Here is a 6,419-nt window from a genome sequence, read left to right as displayed (position 1 = left end):
AGCGACGATTGGCGACGTGATTGGCCGGCGTTTGTTTTTCCTTTCGCCGTCTCGCGGTTTGACAGAGACGGTGAAATACCCGATGGGCCGGCTCGCGCGTGTAGGCCTGTCTAGCCATCGTCGAACGAGCCCGTCTAGGCCTGCCATGCATGCGCTGCTCCGTAAACGCTGAAACGCTGAAACGAGGCGTGCGGATGTGTCGCATGGCAGGTGGTAACAGCTCCACGCGGCGTGTCGGTTGGTCCGATTTTTCCGTCACGCTGAAAAGGTTTGGGTTCACACGCGCAGTTCTATATCCACGCGCCGAATTAATTGACACACTTAAAACCGTGCGCCGCTTCGGATGTCGTCCTGCGTTTCAGTGTGCAGTTAGTGGTTAACACGAAAGCAGCTCACAAGCCCCCGCACCTCACCCATCCACGCCTATTTAACGCCACCATTGTGCTCACTCTGTCTCACACTCATCCAAGCCAGCTCCCTTCCCATCTCACCGTCTCCAAATCCAAGACACGCCACATCTCAAGGGGATCGCCACAATGCAGTTCAACGGCCCTACGTTCCGCCGCCCCGCAACCATGCCGAGAGACGAGTACCCTCGCCGGAGTCGTCCGCGAGAACCGGCCTGCGCGTGTGGGCCATATCGAGGTGGAGGGGCCCAACGGAGCTAGCTTCATTCTTCCTCTCTTCCGGCTACCGCCACCTCCCTCTCGGCTCGCCAAGCATGTTCGAGCTTGAGAAGTACTACGACGGCAACTCCGGCAACGTCATCGGCCTCTTCGTAACTTTCGCAAACAGGTTGGACGCTCACCATCTGCTCGGGCGGGTGTTTTGGTGCGGGTGCGAGTTCATCGCATTCACCAACTACAACATCTTCACCAACTTCTACGCCATCTTCCCCACAGCGGGCAACATGCACTGCCTCCCCTACATCATGCCGGAGGACGACGAGTGAGCCTTCCAAGGAGGAGGCAAGGAGGATGATATGACGGCGTTGTCACTCGGGTTTATCTAGTTTTTATGTGTGTTTTATTATCTAAGTCTTGTAAGGCAGCCTATCGTGTCCCTGTCGTGGTTGTGGATGTGTTTTTTAAACATGCATGGTCCTGTTAAGTAATGATGAAGTGTGTTGGCCAGTTAATCGCGAGAAAACATGCATGGTTAATCATGTGATCCACAAACTAAGTAAAAAAACAAACAACATAGTAGAAAATTTGTAGCAATATATCTTGCTAAGAGTACACAACTTCTAAAGCCTTTATTAGTTCTTAAAACCCAAGAGTACAATTACAATACCCAAAAGTATCGCTATAATCTGAAGCATTGACACAATTTCGTTCAGCTTTATTACTATTGTTTTCTTCGAGTGCTTCATGTCCTTGTTTAGTGCTACTTGCTTCTGTAGTTCTCCATCTCCTCCGTTTTCTTCAACCACTTCTCCTTCTAGGGGAATCAGCATAGGTGAGTTTGCTGGAACAATACCCTTCTTCACGAGTAGATCTGCGTACTTTTCAATCCAATACCAGAAGTTGCATCCTCCTCTAACCGGCTAGAAATAACGAACATTAAAGATACGTATAATTTTGGCATAAATCCTGTTGACAATAGACGGGTATTGAACAACATTAAAAACATCTTACATTGTGATTATTGCACTCGACGAAATCGCCGGCGTTGGACGTTGTGGAGGCTGTTTTCCTCTCCACGACGCGCCACCGGCAGCTCGTGCACTTGATCATTGGGAGGGGACCATAACTTGGGTGGCGGATTATAGTGGCCGAGCTCGAGGAAGACATGACTTTGCCGTGGCACGACGTTCTAAGATGGAGGAAGTCGTAGATGGAGGCGTTGAAGGGGAACTGTAGGGTTTCTACTTTGTTCGTTCCTAATAAAGCGTCCTGATCTTGTGGGCTTGGGCCGCACATAATTAGTTCAGAAAAGGCTAAGCAATCCAACCTAATGGCCCATCCGTTAATGGTCAACGCACCGAGCGCGCAATTACCCCACGTCCTTCGTGCGATGAAGGAAACTACCATAACTTACGCACGATAATCACGAAGATTGGCAGGGTAAGCTCATATTCCACATTTTTTAGGCGCGAGCACTCTCGCCCAACGCCGCCGCCAGCCGTGAGATCTGACTACCGCCGCCTCCCTCCCCATCCCTTATCGGCGAGGAAGCCTCCTCTAGCTGCTCAGAAGACATGCACACATCGAGGTATTGCCTTATTGCTTGTATGCGTACGTGTTCTTTGTTTGGGATGTTTCTTACGTATGATGCCCTCATAGCTTTTGTGGTTATGATGAGATCATAGGCGTAATCCATGTCAATTGTTCTTTGAATTTTAGATCTTAACACTTGTTAGTGCAAATTTTTTGTTGAACGCAAATCATCTAAGAAAAGATCCCTTTCATATGTAACATACATATGACTTTAAAAATTATGTTGCATGGCATTATGCTTGCACACAAATTTTGACATTTATCTACTCGTTTTTATGAACAGTACGTTGAACATTGGTGTGTGCGATGTGGGTCGTTGGGTGGGGTTTGTCACAAGAATGACCCCAGCTCAGCTATGTAAACTCGCCGAGGCAGATTTAGAAAGCTTGATTCACATGAAGACTATAAGTCCACGATCGTCTATACTTAGGCTCATGTTTAAGGCATTTGACCCGAGTCGGAGAAGTTCAACTTGCAATTAGATCAACCCTCGATTAGTATAAAAGGAGTCGATGTGGAGGAGATTTTTGGATTAAAGGACAAATCTGCAGATGGGCTTGATATTGACACCATCCTTTTTGAGGATGGGAGATTTGCGTAAAATCAGATTCCACCTCGTTTTCCGAACAAGTTAACCAGGCGAGTCTCAGCATTGATGGATTGATCTCGGACGCCATCAAGAGCGGATTAGCCGACGATGACTTCCTTCGCAGAGCTGCTCTTGTGGCCCTTGGTACAGTTCTTGCACCAACGTCCACGGAAACAGTTCCGTTGGAGTATTGGGCAATCGTTAAGTACGTGTCACGGTTGAAAAAATTAAACTTCAATCGTTTCACACGTGATTTTTTGATTACCAATATAAAGAAACTGGGAGGTGAATATGAGAAGGTGCGATGGCCATGCGGCAACCTAGCCCTGCTGCAGGTATATTTCTCCTCACCACGTCCATTGTCTTAAAAAAATCCAGCAATTTATAAAGGTGTATAACTGTTGTGCCAACATTTGCAAGTATATTTACTATGAAAAAGTGCGCCCAATTGGTTCACCATTAACGTCATCAAGGCCGTTGATGAGGAACTGGACAGAAGAAGAAGCGAAAAAGAGAGACAACGTGGATTACAATGATGGACGAGGAGTAGGCTTGGTAAGTTTTCTCTTACTCATGTACTATTATGTTCATCATTTCATGTGGACTTACATCATCATTTCATGTGCATGCCTTCTAGATTGACGACGACATATCTGCTAAGCACAGAAGGGAGGTGATCCACACACCTGACGTTGTTCCAAAATCAAAGAGGAAGCAAAGTAAAAGAGCTAAAGCTGCAGCTTCTAGCATGAAGACGGCAGGTCCAGTGGATGATTCAATAATGGAGGTCATGTTTGAGCAGGTTCGACTAAACTCGACCAAACACATAGACACAACAATAGAAAAAAATATGGAGAAATGTGCGGACGCATCCGCTCGGGTGACATGGACTATTTTTTGTATGCTTCTATCTGCTGAAATGCATGTCTACACAACGTGTCATTAATTACCTTCTGAATTTTGTTTTGCAGAAACTCCTAAAAATGCTTAACTCGAAGGGAGTTGCATACAGAGCAGGCAAGGCTGACATGTCCGATGACGAAGATCAGGAGGAGGAAGCCAAAAAGGAAGGAGTGGCCTCCACACCTAGCCATGGCGGCCTTCCGCCTAAAGATTTCATGGACATGGACGTTACCAAGTCAGACGGCAGTGCATCATGGTTGAATTCCGTTAAGGATCAACATGACGATGAATTGGAAGATGCAAGTAAGAAGAGTGAGCCGGTGGAGGATTCGAACTTCGTGACACCCACCGACAAGAAGAAGACTGCTAGTGCTGGGTACACGACCCCGGCGCCTAAGCACGGAGATACTCCTGAAGTGCCCATAATCATCGACGACAAGGCTACTCCCGAATCATCCTGCTCGGGACCTATTGATTTAACTCTTCCGGATGCTTCGAAGAATTTGAAAGCTTGAACACGATCTGCCGCAAAGCGATACAAAGTGGGAAGAAGGAGGAGAGAAAGGATGATGTATGTGCGAAAAAGAGGAGAGAAAGGATGATGTATATGGGAAAAAAGAGGAGGAAAAGGATGATGTCTGTGGGAAGCGCAGACGCAAACCTCCTCGCAAATTAAGTTCCCCAAGCATTGTGATGACCTCCAAATGTCCTAAACGGATTCGACGTACGATCGTAAAAGGTATATTTTGTGAAATATTTTGCACTATATCAAGTATTCATGTTCACATAATTAACTATGGTTGTCTATAGGTCCTGAAGCTTTGTTCGACAACGAATATGCCACGGATGGATCAAATCAGCTGACACCGGAGATAATTGACGCAGCTGTCGAGTATATTCGGATAACAATGAGAAGTACAAAAAAGGGCCGATCTGGTAAGACTGTGTACGAGAATGCAGACGGGGCTAGGGCGAGTGCTGAATTTCTTAAACCTATCCTTGACAGTGGATGGCTGTGCGGTGCTGTAAGTCCAACAACCGATGTCATTCTTTTATTTCTCCTACGCTTGAATACATATGTGCTCCAGAGTGATCAACTGTTTGAATTATATGCAGGTCATTGAGTGTTACTTGGGTGATCTTAGATTAAAATTGAAGGATAGAATAATTTGCCCTGCATGGAGGGCAAATTCTATGGTCGAACGTAAACCTAATAGGAAGAACTGGAAAAAAAGTAAGAAACTTGACACGAAGGATATTACAGAGATGTCAGGTTGCTACGCAAAATGCGAGCTGGAATATTTTGCCACAAACAAGGTAATGATGTCTTGTACATTATTAACTGAGAGGTTTCAAAATTAACTATTAATGCATTAATTACTAACTCGTATTTTTGGTAGGCTTATTTCTCGGTTAACATCTCCGGTTGCCACTGGGTCACCGTCGTCATGCATAGTGACAAGGAGGAATTTCAGGTGCTAGACTCGTTATGGAGCCTTGATCAGAGCAAGCGATTTGTGGAAATCCTGGTATGACTTTTGATCACGGAATGTAAGATCACCTTGGTACTCAGTGTACTTAAATTTTATGCTTCATAGAGAGAAGAAATCTATAAGGACATCGAGTTTGCGAACAATGAGTTTATGAGCAAGAAGTATCCAGACGTTTCGAAATGGGAAATTAAAAGCTATCCAATACCAAAGCAAAGAGATACGTGAGTACACCGTTAATCTTATGCCATTACTATTGATGCCTATTGCTGATAGTTTTCCTCTGATCTATATGCAGGAACTCATGTGGACTCTTCCCGTTAGCATGTATGGAGCACCGGGATGGAGATGAACCGACGGCCGAATTTTCGCAGGTTACCTCCGATCCGTAGTATATTTGTTACAAACATGTTTATCTCCCGCAATTCTAAACTACATAATAATTGTTGCAGGAAACGATAAACAAGAACAGGAATAGGACTGCTGCCGAAATTATAATGGCACAATCAAACCTGCTCGAGAACACGAAGAAGGCTGTCCTAGATATCGCGGCGAAAGCTCGTGCGTGAAAAACATTTAGTATCAAATATTATTTCCACTATTTGTAATGCAAGGGTGGATTTGTGTCCGGAAGAAGGTCTCATAGACCTGTAGAACTTTTACTTTGGGGGGTAAACTTATTTGGGGTTGTGGTTATTTGTGGCACAGTGAGATAAGTACTTTGTTTATTCATGTACTTTCAACCTTTCGCACATTCAAACGAGTAGCACACGACATGACATAGAAAAGTAATTCAACCTTTCGCACATTCAAACGAGTAGCACACGACATGACATAGGAAATAGTGGGAAACATAACAAACACATGTTAAAACTAATGGAAACTAAAACATGACCATCCTCAACAACTAGCCCCGGCAGCCTTCACCCCCATCGTCAACTTCACTCCTCCTCCTCCTCGTCGTCGTCGAAGTTGTAGGGAAGGGTGTGCATCATGTTGTGTGTGGGGAAGTGGCACTCAAAGTTTGTGTAGACGTTGAACGTAGTGAATGCTATGAACTCGCAGCCGCACCAAAACACTTTGCCGAGGAGCTCGTACGCGTCGTAGCGGTTGGTGAAGGTGACTGTGAGGATCAAGAGAAAGGCGCGCGTGTGGTCACGGGCCTCGTCGAGGCGAAACATCACCGGCGCGTCCGAAGGGAGGTGGGCAAAGCCGGCG

The sequence above is a fragment of the Lolium rigidum genome, chromosome 7, assembly GCF_022539505.1.
Source record: "Lolium rigidum isolate FL_2022 chromosome 7, APGP_CSIRO_Lrig_0.1, whole genome shotgun sequence".
NCBI classification, from domain to species: domain Eukaryota; kingdom Viridiplantae; phylum Streptophyta; class Magnoliopsida; order Poales; family Poaceae; genus Lolium; species Lolium rigidum.
The sequence above is the reverse complement of the archived record's forward strand: the minus strand, read 5'-3'. Positions refer to the sequence as shown.